At 38.2% G+C, this 14350-nt stretch overlaps 1 non-coding gene across 1 annotated transcript; it reads left to right on the top strand.

Annotated features, from left to right (window-relative positions):
- The first annotated feature begins 9178 nt into the window (after positions 1-9178).
- LOC139183745 (U6 spliceosomal RNA) lies at positions 9179-9285 on the top strand. The gene has a single exon (XR_011567361.1). It is a non-coding gene; the product is annotated as a U6 spliceosomal RNA (small nuclear RNA).
- Positions 9286-14350: the final 5065 nt, after the last annotated feature.

Raw genomic sequence — 14350 nt, 5'->3', positions numbered from 1 at the left:
AGGGGATCTTCCTGACCCAGGGATCAAACCCAAGTCTTCTGTATTAGCAGGCAAATTCTTTACCGCTGAGCCACCAGGGAAGCCATAGCATGAGGGTGAAGAATGATTTTTTTCTAACAAGGGTTGGTTTGAGAACTGCACATGGAAAGCATTAGCTCATACTGACAAGGTTTGGGTACCTGTGAAGAGGAACTGACGCTATTCAGACAAGAGGGGCCAATCATATTTGAAACATGAAATTCTGAAGTAGCACAAATGGAATACACATGTAACCAAAGATTACGGCAGTATGCTGCTGCTGCTGCTAAGTCACTTCAGTCGTGTCCGACTCTATGCGACCCCATAGATGGCAGCCCACCATGCTCCCCTGTCCCTGGGATTCTCCAGGCAAGAACACTGGGGTGAGTTGCCATTTCCTTCTCCAATGCATGAAAGTGAAAAGTGAAAGTGAATTCGCTCAGTCGTGTGCGACTCTTAGCGACCCCATGCACTGCAGCCTACCAGGGTCCTCCATAGTGGAGGATAAATTCTATTTCATCAAAACATACCACAGCTAAAACCAGCTCACAGCATACAAAGCCCTTATTTACTGTAAACAGAGAAGACTATATGAAATTGAGGGAAAAGATCATGTGTAAAGACCAAACCTAGTCTTTCTGTATTTCAAATAAGACAAAAAATAATGAGGCCCAGATATTTTGCAAATTTTGCATTGGAAAGTGTCATGAAAGGATCCTAGTGTAGATATCATCATGTTTCAAATATCAACATCATCTCCACCTCCTCCTGGAAGCTTTATCTGATAGTTTGATGCAGAGATCAACATTCTTGGTACTCAATTTTGGAGTCCCTATTCTACTTTGGCTATTTATACTATTATTTATAATTTTATGTCACTGGTCACAGACTTGGAATTCATGGAGGACAATGATCATCCTTTTAATTCTGTTTTCAGAGTTTATCACAGTGCACACACATATTTTTAACATAGAATACACACTTGTCTTAAAAAATTGTGATAAAAGTTATAGTGCGTCTAAGGCATCTCTGTTTTTGTTACAAATTCAAGTGTTAAATATATTTAGTAAATAATTAGACTGATATCAGATAGCTGTCAGCGTTTTGCCATATAAGTACTGAATATTGTATTTACATGAAAACAGCACTTTCCACTGCACAATCATTTCAGTAGCATGATCAATTCATGTTCAAGGAAGGAAAACTTTAAACTTATTTACAAATTTCTTACTAAAATCTCAAATGTTCATTAACAAAAGGGTAGTTCTTTAAAATGGGGTTATATTCACAAGATGAAGTATTATACAGCAATAAAAATGGATGAAAGATAACCACAGCCAACCTTCGTTATTCTCTGATTCAATAATTGCATGTTCCCACCTTGCTAAAATTTGTTTGTATAGCCCTAAAACAAATACAGGTGGCACTTTTGGGGTCACCTTTGGACACACAGTGAGAAATTTGAGTTGCCTGATACACAAAATACCCTGCCTTCTTGTTTCAGTTCTCATTCTGGAAATGTATATCCTTTTCACAGTCTGTTCCATGCCATACTTTTCTCACTTTTGTACATCTTTTGATGATTTTGCTGTTTAAATGGCCTCTAAGTATAGCTGCCAAAGTTCTTGCAAATGGTCCTAAGTGCAAGAAGGTGGTCGTATGACTTACAGAGAAAATGCATATGTTATATAAGCTTTGACCAGGCAAGAGTTATGGTCCTGTTGGCTCTGAGGTCAGTGTTAAAGAATCAGCAGGATATGTTAAATAGCTGTCATAAAACAAAAATACATACAAAACAAGATTAGATATTAATCAGTTAACAAAAATGTTGTAACCAAAGGCTCCTAGGAACTTAACTCTGTATTTCTGCTAGGAGCAATCATTCAATATTGGCTAATTCAGTATTCAGAGTGACTTTACAGAACATAAGTATGGCAAATAATGAGAATCAACTGTATGTGCAGCTAGAAAAACAAACCTCAGTAACATAACTCTGAGTGAAAAAAAAATGACATCCTGGAAGAGCATATGGTGCTCTTTTTACAAAATTCAAAAACAAAACTAAACAATACTTTGTTTAAAAATGATTTTAAAAAGCAAGGAAATACAAATTTGTAGGCGGTCATTGCCTTGTGGAAGCAGAAGGAAAAGGGTTAGGTCCAAGCAAATTGGTAGACATAAGGAAACAGGCGATGGGTTCAGCATGAGTGCTAGTCATCTTATTATTTAGCTAAAATAATTAAATAAATTGAGACGGTCACGTTTGCAGGATAACAACTGGTCATAAACATAGGATTACAATTATATCAACTTTTGGCACTGGCCACTTAAAACATGTCTGGACATTTTTTCATACCTCAAAATATATATGATGAACAAATGAATAAGCAGATATATTTTACCCCAGTCAGTAAATGGTTTACCCCCTGAATCCAGACTTTCTGTGAGACTCTGAAACAGGGATCCTCAGGAAGAATTGGAGGGTACTCTGCCACAGAAAGAAATGATTTCTCAAACTTCGAGACCAGCACCTGGATTTCTTGTGTCATTTCTGAGAGTCCAGACACTTCGCATACGGACGGATCACTGATGGAGAGGGGTTCCATAGAGCACAGCAGCACGGAATTCAGATGCATCCTTGATCCAACCAGTCAAAACTCAAAAGTGAAAAGAGGGGGGATGATCCTTCATACCAAGATAACAAGCACAGAAAAGATGACTGGATCTCGCATGATTTCAAGCTATAGATAAGAATAAAAACTAGTTTTAAAACCCAGAACTCTGTGGAAGGGGGTGATAGAGAAATGCCTCTAGTGTTGAGAAAGATGCAGAAAGCATAAATGTTGCTAAGCAAGTAGTTACTGCCAGTTTGCCATGGTGGCTAAACCTCAAAAAGTCTAAGGGAAGTTAGTAGGATTGGATTTGGAGAAGGGCAAGTACTATAAGGCAACAAAGTGTATCATCTTAAATAAGAAATCAAGGCGTGTCCTCACAGGGCGGGGGTTGCCTCTGATGTACGAACACTGTATTCCAGCAGCCAGTTTCCTCACAGCGGTCAATAATTTAGGATGATTTGTATAATGCACCTTGCTGTAGCATGCAAATGACACAATGTCCTCCCCGGTGGGGCTGTGATGGAGTCAGGCTGGTGGAACCGAAACAAATGCCTGATATTCAGCCCGCATTTAATCACACCTTTGGTTTGATTTACTAATGCTATTGTGTTTCCATTTTCTGGTAAGATATTATTAGCAAGCAACTCAGCCTGAATACTAGAATATGTTGGATCAATTTAAGAGGCAATATAGATCACTGGAGTTTCTTTTGTCAAATGGAACCATTAGACTTGCATGTTAAAAAAGTATATATTTCTGTTTCAAATGTGTAAGCAATGCATTGCTCACCATTATGCAAAAGGCCACCAAGAAGCTAAGAGGAGAGATGCAAATGGATGGCAGGGAGGGGATGATAAATATGTTGTTGCCCGTGTAGCTTATATTCAACCATGGATGTCTTGTTTTGTGGAAGGCATGTGCATTATCCTTTTTTCCCTAGAAAGGAGCTTAGCATGTTCTCAAGGTTGTAATCCGAGACAGTCCACCATCTACTTTTTACACAAACACACCATAACTAAAATATATTCCGCCTCGGTGTAACAACTAATATGGCCTCTTTTGATGAGTAGTCTGCTTGAAAATCGGACTCAAGTCAAGCGTTTTCTCTTTGTCATCTGAGGATGCATTTTCCACTGTGCTTGTTTTTCTGTGTCACGTCGGTTCTGCTTTTTGGTGTCCCACTGTCTTTTGCTATACAGTGCATGGACAGAACAGCTGAGTAATTATGCCCGTGTGACTGCAGTTTTACCTTTGGGGCCCTTTTGCTGTGCCCACACACAGGTGATTAACCTAGGAATGGTGACATTCCTTGCCTGTGAGGGATTGGCCATGTGACTTGATCAACTGGCAGTACAGCATGCAGCTGAGTCACACCAGTTAACCTTACAGCTTGGCAGTGAGAGTCTGAGAGAGACAGGTGAAACGGGACCCTAGGCGCTCTGTCCCCAAAGAGTTTGGCTCTGGATTGTGAGTGAACAAACAAATCTAAAGAGACGTCGTAGACAAGGGAAAGAAGGCGCTCTTTGGACTCTCACTCTAGCCCTGCCTAACCTTAGATACCTTTATGCATTTTCTCATGTTTAAAATGATGTTCCTTTTCCACCTCACACATATATACATATATTATGAAGACAAATAATAATAAATAGTAACAATTGCTATCATTTAATGATTTAATAAGTTGCTTTCATATGTCCTTGGTAATCAGTGGGATAAGGAAAAAAAAAAAAGCCAAACCAACAAACAGAAAAACAAACCCCAAACCACACATATATACACAACAGCACTAAGGCTGAATGCACGTGGAAAAAAAGAAAGCTGTTCAAAAGCAGGTTGGGCAACAAAAACAACAGCAAAATAATCCAAAATTAAATATTTTCTGTCACTGTTCTTTCCAACGTTGGCATTGTGAGTATACAACAAGGTAGATCTATAAGCTTTTATGTGCTTTGACGTGTTTTTCCATGTTAGAGATTTTGTTGTTGGTGGTGGTGGTTTCCTTGTTTTATTATATTCACATTTATAATTTAGTTCCAACTGAGTTTTTTCTTTACTATTTGTAGTCATGGAAAGAGGCTCATTTGGTTTGCCTTCTATCTAATAGAAGTGCTATTCTTTCTTTGGACATTTTGTTGGTTCTGATGAATCTCTTGTTATTGTCATTTAGGTCCCTCCAGTCTATATACTTATTTAAAATCTAGAATGCCTACATTGGGTTAATGAAGCAGGACTGGTCAAAACAAGAAAAAGATATATAACAGAGACTGAAATGGCCCCTGTCTTCATTACACTTGCAGATATATTAATACTCAGCACCTACTATGTGCCAGGCACTGAACTTGGCAGTGAGGCTACGGTAGTCACTGTGTCAGGCAGAATGCTCGCCTTCACATAGCATACAACCTAGTGGCAAGAATAGACTATAAATAAGTAAACACATAAATAATATCAAAGTACAAATTCCACAAAGAGAACCAAGTCACATGATGTGTTCAGGCTGGAAGAAGAATGTTAGCCATGATCAGATCTAGGGGCAAAGTATTCCAAGGGCATTTATAGCAGCTTATCTAGAATAGGTGTTTTTATAGGGAGGAATAGGAAATAAGATCGAAAAGATAGTTTGGGAGAAATTCTTTGAGAGCTGTAAATGTCATGGTAAGGCAGTGTTATGAGTTGAATTATGTCCCCTCAAAAGATGTTAAAACCAAATCCCCCTGTACCTGTGTTTGTGACCTTATTTGGAGACAGTGTCTTTGCCAGTGATCAAGAAGAGTTGAGGGCATGAAGGCATGCCCTCCTTCAATATGACTGATTCGGTATAAAAAGGGGAAACTTAGACACAGAGACAAACACAGACAGGAAGAATGCCAGGTGAATATAAAGACAGAGATCAGCATGATATCTGATCTACAAGCCATGAACATCAAAGATTGCCAGCACACCAGCAGAAACTAGCAGACCGGTATGGAACAGATTTTCCCTCATCGCCCTTAGATGGAACCAACCCTCTTCACACCATAATTTCAGACTGCCAGCTTCCAGAACTGTGAGACAGCAGATTTCTGTTGTTTCTGCCACAGTGTTTGTGGTACTTTGTTAAAGCAGTCCTAGCAAACTAATAATGGACAGTGATCCCAGATCCACAGTGCTGTGCCAGGTGCTGCTCCTGTACCTCAGCATGTGCCATGGCCTCAGAATGTATCTGAGAGGCAGCCAGGACAATTCAACTGAGTTTGCCAGAGTAGATAAAACCCACTGAGCTAAAACACTGAAGTCTTTTTTGTTTGTTTTGGTAAGCACCAGGAGACGCTTTGAAAGTTTTGATAGATAAGTGAAATGAACCACCTACTTTCTGACCTCACTTTCCAGCATAAGGGTTGTGTGTAAACCCATTCCACTTCTCGCCTCAACCCAGCACTGACTGCAGTGTCTTGAGTGCTGGGTCCTTTGTCCCTTGCTGTAAACTGGGAACCACTCAAGACCAGAAATTGTGTCTTAGCACTCTGGATTTCTAGTACCTCTCCCTGATGTCTGATATGTGCTCATTTTTTACAGTAAGTATGGAAATACAAATGAGTTCTGTTCCGAGAGCACATTCATAAGTCCAATTTTTTTGTAAGTCCAATAAAGTTAGCCACATACACAACTAACACAGTCGCCTATTAGTACTATTATAATTTTATCATATTTTTCACATAAATAATACATAACAAATGAACACAATGAAGAAAATATTTTTAATCTTATAGCACCTTGAAAAGTACAGTAGTGCAGTAAGTACAACAGCTGGCATACAAGGCTAGCATTGAGTGAACAGGTAAGAAGTGGTACTGACTAGAGGAGGGAGAGGAGGTGGGAGACGGTAGAATTGAAGGATCATCAGCAATAGGAAATGGAAGGCAAGCTGCAATTTTATTCACATTAGACACTGATGGCTAACTTACATGACTGGACACGTGAACACACATTCACCTCTTTGAAAGTTTTCAACTTGACGGTTCATATGTAGAGGGCTTACTGTACTAGCTTGGTGGCAAATGCAATTATTTTCTCATTTTCACTCTGAAATAATTTCAGACTTTCAGGAAAATTTCAAAAAGTGCATTAAGAACCTCATACTCCCTTCTCCCTGATTTACACATTGCTCACATTTTGCCACATCTGCTTTAAATCATTTTCTTCCTCTTGATATAAGCATTCTAATTTTTTTTTTTTTTTCTGAACCACCTGAGAGCAAATTATACTGATCAAACCTCGGCCCTCTGAAAGCTTTAGTTTATACTTCCTAAGAACAAAACCACTTTTATGTAATAATTGTAAAGTTGTAAAAGTCAGAAAATTAAATATTAATAAATACTCTTATTTACAGCTAGTCTTCAAATTTTTCCAATTGGTTCTTCATAGACTTTTTTTTTTCTGAATCAGGATTCAATGCAAGCACATCTACTTAATTGACTTGTCATGTTTCTTTAGTCTCCTTTCATCTGGAACTGTTTCTTATCCTTTCTTTGTCTTTCATCGTATCAATGGTTTTGAAGAATACAGAGCAGTTATGTCGTAGAATCTTCCTCAATATGGTGTGTCTAATGCTTTCTAATGATTAGATTTAAGGTGTGCATTTTCAGGCAGAAATGCCACAGATGTAATTATGTGTCCTCAGAGCATTACATTAGGAGACTCAGAATGTCAATCTGTTTGTCCTGTTTTGGGTAATTTTAACTGATTTCTTGGTTAAAGTGTTGACTATCATGTTTTCCCACTTAGTTACCACTTTCCCTGTAATTAATCAATAATTTGTGGGGAGATAATTTAAAACCTGGTAAATATTATATTTCTCAGAAAATTCTCCCACATTAGTGATAGGCTCCCCTTATTGATTTCTGTTTGATTCCATTATTATTATAGTGACTGCACAATGGTGATTTTGCTATTTTATTTTTTAAAATATTTATTAGCTATCATTTTGTTTCACCCTCTCCCTAAATGTTTAATTCATTTATGATCAGTATGGGTTTGGGTATTCTTATTTTATTCAATGGATTATAACATCATTTATGCTGATGCTCAAACTGTTTCAGATTTGCCTCCTAGGAGCCACTTCAATCTGCCTCCTTTGTACTGTTACATGTCCTTTTTTTTTTTTTTTTTTGAGCATTTTTTATTTTCAGGCATAGCAAGATATTCTAGTTTGGCTTGCATTATCTTTACCTACCTCCTCCCCTTGGAATTAGTCATCTCTCCAAAGAACTCTACTTCCTTTTACTAAGGAAGGATAACTAGATGCCAAAGACTGGACACAATGGGTTAGATTCATTCTCAATCATTCCAAGACTCCATTTTTAAAATTTTGTCATTTTAGTCACTAGGTCATGTCCAACTCTTTGCAACCCCATGAACTGTAGCCCGCCACGCTCCTCCATCCATGGGATTTTTCAGACAAGAATACTGAAGTGGATTGCCATTTCTTTTTCCAGGGGATCTTCCCAATCCAGGGATTGAACCTGTATCACCTGTGTCTCCTGCACTGCAAGGGGATTCTTTACCACTAAGCCACAGATTAAATTTGTCTTACTCACCACCTTTGGTGTCATGTAACATTGACAAGAGTTCCTTTTAAACATTTTCTGTAATTCAGTATAGATCTTGTTTTCCCTTCCTCCTTATGTCTTTTTTTTTTTTTTTTTTTTGAAAAGTCTGAAGTTATTTGGGGCTAGTGACTTCTCTTCTCTTCTCTCCAACATTGTTTATCAACACCCCTAGTGTAACCATTCTGTACTTTTCTCCAACTTTAGGTAGACTTTGATCTTCCCTTCTATGGCCCTCCTCCTTTTCCAAGCTAATCTTGATTCCATTTTCTCCTGTCTCCTCAAGGACTCTCTCCTTCTGTTTTTCCTTTTCCTTCTTGTATTTTTCCATTTCTTCTAATACATTATATAATCATTTTCCTAACAATTCTCAGATCTTTTTTATGTTAGAAAAACGTCTTATCCAATCCTGTGGAGAAAGTCTTATATTGCTTTGTTTCACTATCAAAGTGCCTCAGAAGATAATTTGCATTTTCTGTCTCCATTTTCATAGTACACACATACTCCTTGGGGTTGGGCAAAGATCTCAGCCCTTCAACTCAATTTGTTCTCTTCGAAATCATCCATGATCATAAAATCATCCATTTTGCCTTCCACAGGAATGAAAACTTTTTAGGGAAAGAATGTAGGAGAAAAATGAGAATTGGTGTTAAAAATAAGATGTTAATAAACAGTGCTTGAAATGAGAATAGCAACAGGTGTCAGAAAGCATGGTTTTTGCTACTTGCCCATGTGACAGCAAATGCATAATACATATAACTTATTTTTCTGCAAAATGGGAAGAATGGATTCTTTTCTCATAGGAAAGTGCTAAAGACCAACTTTGTAAATTATAAAATATGAGACAAACATTACTATTTATTAATAGATAACACAAATATATATCATAACTTTTCCTTTAAAGATATAAAACACCAGCAAAGGTCAGTGTTAGTTATTAGAAGATTAAAGATCAGTCCAGTGCTCGCTTTGGCAGCACATATACTAAAATTGGAACGATACAGAGAAGATTAGCATGGCCCCTGCGCAAGGATGACACGCAAATTCGTGAAGCGTTCCATATTTTTACGACCCAGAGGGATGGTATGGGGAGGGAGGAGGGAGAAGGGTTCAGGATGGGGAACACGTGTATACCTGTGGCGGATTCATTTTGATATTTGGCAAAACTAATACAATTATGTAAAGTTTAAAAAAAAAAAAAGATCAGTCCACAGCTTTCTCTGCCCTTTTTCCTTCTTAGACATGATATAATGTCATGGGTCCTGTCTTGCGAGTGAATTTTCAGGTACCCTCTTCCATTCAGACCTCTTTTCTGAGTCTGCACTCTACATTTCTCATACCTGTTGGACAAATTCTCCTACAAAGTTTTGACAGGTTAGAGTTGATTCTGACTCAACCAACATTAACCTGTCTTTCTTTCTCCATAAGTTCTATTACATGTTTTATAAAATTCCAGTTTCCCCACACATTGTAGTCAAGTCTCCCATGAGTGACCTTGCCTACAAGGTCTCTGAGAAAGAGGAGGTTGGATTTTCCTTGGTCACAGCACTACCTTTTGAATTCCACCCAGATGTGTATATTTCTTAGGAAAATCATCACTCTTTACTTGATATAATTATTAAACATGAACAAAATGTACCCTTATTAGATTGCTATTCTGCTTCTTCAGTTTGCCTCAGGCCACACTGTCAAGTCTCTTGGTACTGGAGTGTTTTCAGTACCAGGAACCTGGGATGGACTACTTGATGCCTTTTCTTCAGTTTTAGGTTAACACCTTAAATGTCTTCAGTACCATTTTATTTTATTTTTTATTTTTTTATTTTTTAACTGGGGGCCGCGGGACGGGGGCTGGGGGAGGCAGCTCCTCGCAGCTGGCCCGAGGCCTGTGGCGGTGGGAGTCTGCGAAGGGTCGCTAGAGGAGCGCGGCAGGTCCTGTCTTCCTCCGCGGCGGAGGCGGCAGCGGCGACGCGGATGGATTTCCTCAGTCACCCCAACTCAACCGTCCAGCGCTGCTCTCCCCAGAGCGGAGGGATCCCGCCCTTCAGTACCATTTTAGTCATAATAATAAGATCATTTCCACAGAGAGTGTCATGAGGCCTAGTTAGTACCTGTAAAGAACTCTGTGATCTTACAAGGAAAAGAGAGCAAAACCCTATTCAACCCAAGAACAAAAAATGGACGAAGAGACTGCTCAATTGAGTTAGAGCCACAGGCATCTAACACACTGGAAGAAATGCGAGTCTCCCGATGGGGATGCTTTCCAAGGGTGGGATTTTATGCTATCAATATGCCCCTGTTGGAAGAGTAGCTTTTTTATTTTAGCACTTTGTGAGGCAGTCCACTGCTGCAGAAAGGATGACTTCATAAGAACTGGGTTCTAATTCAAGTCAATCTGCCGCCAACTAGCAGTGCAAAAATCAGTCAGTTCATAGATTGGAAGGTCTTTCCCTCATCTATAGGTTGAGTGGTTTGAACCAAATGACATCTGAAGTTCATTTCAACTCCAGCATATTCATGACTGAAATTCTTGGTTTTATGTTAGACAAATACAATTCAAGCAACCTATATTGAGTAGGTTCTATGTGGCGGGCATTGTGGTAGTTTCTAGGCAAGTTCTGCCTCTTTGCACAACTTCAAAGGTGCCATCTATATAGAAGACAGTGTTAATCACCATCCTCTAGTAGTGTGGATTTTTATGGCCCCGGAGACTCAATTAATGAAGCCTAGTCGTTGATCAGGGAATAAAGAGATGAAGTCAGTTGCCTTGGTGGGGAGTAAACTAAATCTTCTCTAATGAGTTGATGTCTGCCCTGGATTTTGAAAGAGGAATAAAAGTTTGCTGGTAGGAAAGTGGATTAGGGAGGAGTTTGGGAAAGCATCTTGGTGAGAAAGAAAAGAATGTACAAAAGCTTGAACATAAGTGATTTGCTAGAAAGGAAAGTTCAAGGGAGCATGGAGGTGATTATTCAATACACTCTGATATGATGTTGTGTCTCACTATATAAACATGATTTTTTTCATCTTCTCAAGCTATAAGAACCTGCTGTTATTTCTTATTTGTGGTCAAGATTTGTTCAAATCTCTATATCATAAGATGCAAAGATGATTGAAGCTTTATCGAGTCAAATACAAACAATGCCAGTTAAGCCGGCTTTGCGTTTTCTGACCTGTTTAAACAAGAGTAAAGAATGCAGGATTCCCATGAAGGCATATTACCTCAGGACTGTGAGTTAGCTTTATAGGGGAATTCACAGCATCTATGCCTGGCTTCTTCCAGAACTTGTCACAAAGAAGTGCAAATAAGGAGACCAGAGGAGCCAGCCAAGTTCTCTCTAAAATTATCCCTGTCATCAGAAACAATTAATACTATGTACAGCACAGTATTGTTCTAGGAATAGGAGCCAAAGGAGTTTAGGGAGATTTGCAGATCATGTAATTTTGTGACTGGAGTTTATGGTTGGAAATGGTTGGTGTGTTAAAACTTAATTGGTGGGAGGATTTGAGGGGGTCCAAATAAAACTCTTTAAGGGGTTCAAACAACATTGCTAGAGGAAAGAAATGGTTTATCACATTCTTGGGAAATCTGTATCTTTTATTTCTCTTTGGAGCTAATCAAGTTGATCTGATTCAGTGGAACCCTGCAGCGTGTGTGTGTGTGTGTGTGTGTGTGTGTGTGTGTGTGTGTGTATACATATGTGTACATGTGAACCTGTGAATGTGTGTGAATTCATTTTTACTTCACAAAATTCTGTTGCGACTCAGTAAAGATCAAACCCTCACACCCAGAAAAACTCTCCAGGTTGAAATAATAGAACCTCAAATGAATTTACTTACACTCCTTTGCTCTTGTAAGTACCAAGTTCAATCACACCTGACATTCTTTATTCACTTTAACAAAAACCAAGTCACATGACAAGCAGAGATAATAGTGTAAGCAGAGAAAGAGAAAGGAGAAACATTTAAAAAGAAAATGTAATAATCTGATAGAAGAAACTACAATTTCTTTTTTCAACTCAGATTATTTCTGTGTGTCTTGTCAAGCACTTTCTTTGTGTTACTGGGTAAGGAGGGAGTTCTAATTTCTCCATCACTAGTCTTCAGTCTAAATGAGACATTATGAATGGTTTCTCAAAGTAGTTTCAGCATGTTCTATATAAAGTGGGGGATAAACGTGCACCAATCTGACTTCTGTTGTGGAAAAGCATCAGCTTCATTTTTGGTTTTATTTTTACATTTGAGGAAAGAAGAGTTTTGGAAAGATGTCTAATACATTAATAAATCTATCCTCTGGATCCTAGTTGACATTCAGTTTAATAAAAGCTAAAAGTGCTGTCTCAAGCTCATGAAGAAAGAGCAAAGAAATCAGTATTTCTATAGTAGATTTTAGTAGTCATTAAAATTTGAAGCTTCTACAAGGCAACCTAATTTTGTGGTCTATGCAACTCTGGGAACTAAGTGAGAATTTCATAAATAATCAGAAAATAGAAAACTCATATGCAGATAAGAAAATGTTTTCCTAGCAGAATAAAGGTTTTCAGCATCATATATGCTTGTACAGTTATCCCAGCTCTTAAAGATAAAATTCTAGGTAAAGCAAAACAAAATTACAGAGGTCATGTATATCTAGGACACAGAGATTAAAGGCAAATCCTTGTTTTCTGAGGGAAACCACAAGCCAAAATCGCCTTCCCACGACTCCCCAAATAAACTGTTCTATACTAGATTCCCTAATGGTCAAAAGAAGACATGGAAATCAACTCAAAGGCAAACTGAACCTGAGCTTTGACAACAGGATTTGCAGGGAGGAAAGAGTGCCACCTACTGAATCACCACCTTTTAGATGTTTCTGTCAGCACTTTGATTTTCCTTGGAGTTCTACCAACCAGGGAGTGTGACCTTGCTTAGAAATGAAATCTGACCTCATTGCAATGCAAGCTTAGCTTTCTGCAGGCACATTACAAAATCAGCCAGAACCCCTTATCTGCAGATTTCCCCCCAAATAGTGCAGCACTAAGTGAGAGCCACAAGAAAGACAAGCAGAGGGGCTATGTAGACCCAAAGCAGCAAGAACAGCTGCAAAAGAGGATCAGGCATCTGTGTAATGATATGTTTAGTCACTAAACACAACTATTTTATCTTAAGATAGACTCAAAATCCACTACACATGTTTATGTAAAGTCTTATTCTCAGTCTGAGGAAAGTGCCTGACTAAATGTTTTTGTTGCATTGAACTTAATTGTTGACATCTGGAATTGGTTAATGTTAATATTAACCAAAGCATTTGACTAAATAAAATGGTATGGGAGAAAGGTCTATTCTGAAAATGTGTTGTGTGATGTTAATATAGGTAACTATACAGTTTAATGGAAAACTTTCTAAGTATATATAAAAATAATAAATATATATAATGACTGTGGCCAATATTGATTTATTAACTTAGTTTAATATTAAATATTATATTGTATTTTATGAGTCACTATGCAAGAGATTTTACCCATGTAAAATTTTCATATTACAAATCCATATTTGTTTTATGTATATATACACATGATATTTATATATACACACATATATATATATATATATATATATATATATATATTTCCTTGAGAAGGAAATGGCAACCCACTCCAGTATTCTTGCCTGGAAAATCCCATAGACCGAGGAGCCTGGTAGGCTACACTCCATGGGGTCACAAGGAGTGAGACACAACTGAGTGACTTCACTATATATATATATATATATATATATATATATACACACACATATACATACATACATACATGCGTACATACTGTTTTTGTTGTTTAGCTGCTAAGTCATGTCTAACTCTTTGTGACCCCATGGACTGTAGCCCACCAAGCGCCTCTGTCCATGGGATTTTTCAGGCAAGAATACTAGAATGGGCTGCCATTTCCTTCTCTGGGGGAACTTCCCAGCCCAGGGGTTGAACCAGCTTCTCCTGCATTGGAAGGCAGATTCTTTACCACTGAGCCACCAAGGAAGCTCTTTACCACTGAGCCACCATACACACACACACACACACACACATATATATAGTCATGATTTGGCTCCTAATAATCTTCATATGTTATGAACCATAAAACATTAGAAAAGATACAAATGTAAAAC

This window comes from Bos indicus, chromosome 6, assembly GCF_029378745.1.
Source record: "Bos indicus isolate NIAB-ARS_2022 breed Sahiwal x Tharparkar chromosome 6, NIAB-ARS_B.indTharparkar_mat_pri_1.0, whole genome shotgun sequence".
In the NCBI taxonomy this organism is placed as follows: Eukaryota; Metazoa; Chordata; class Mammalia; order Artiodactyla; family Bovidae; genus Bos; species Bos indicus.
This window is presented reverse-complemented; position numbering and strand designations above follow the sequence as displayed.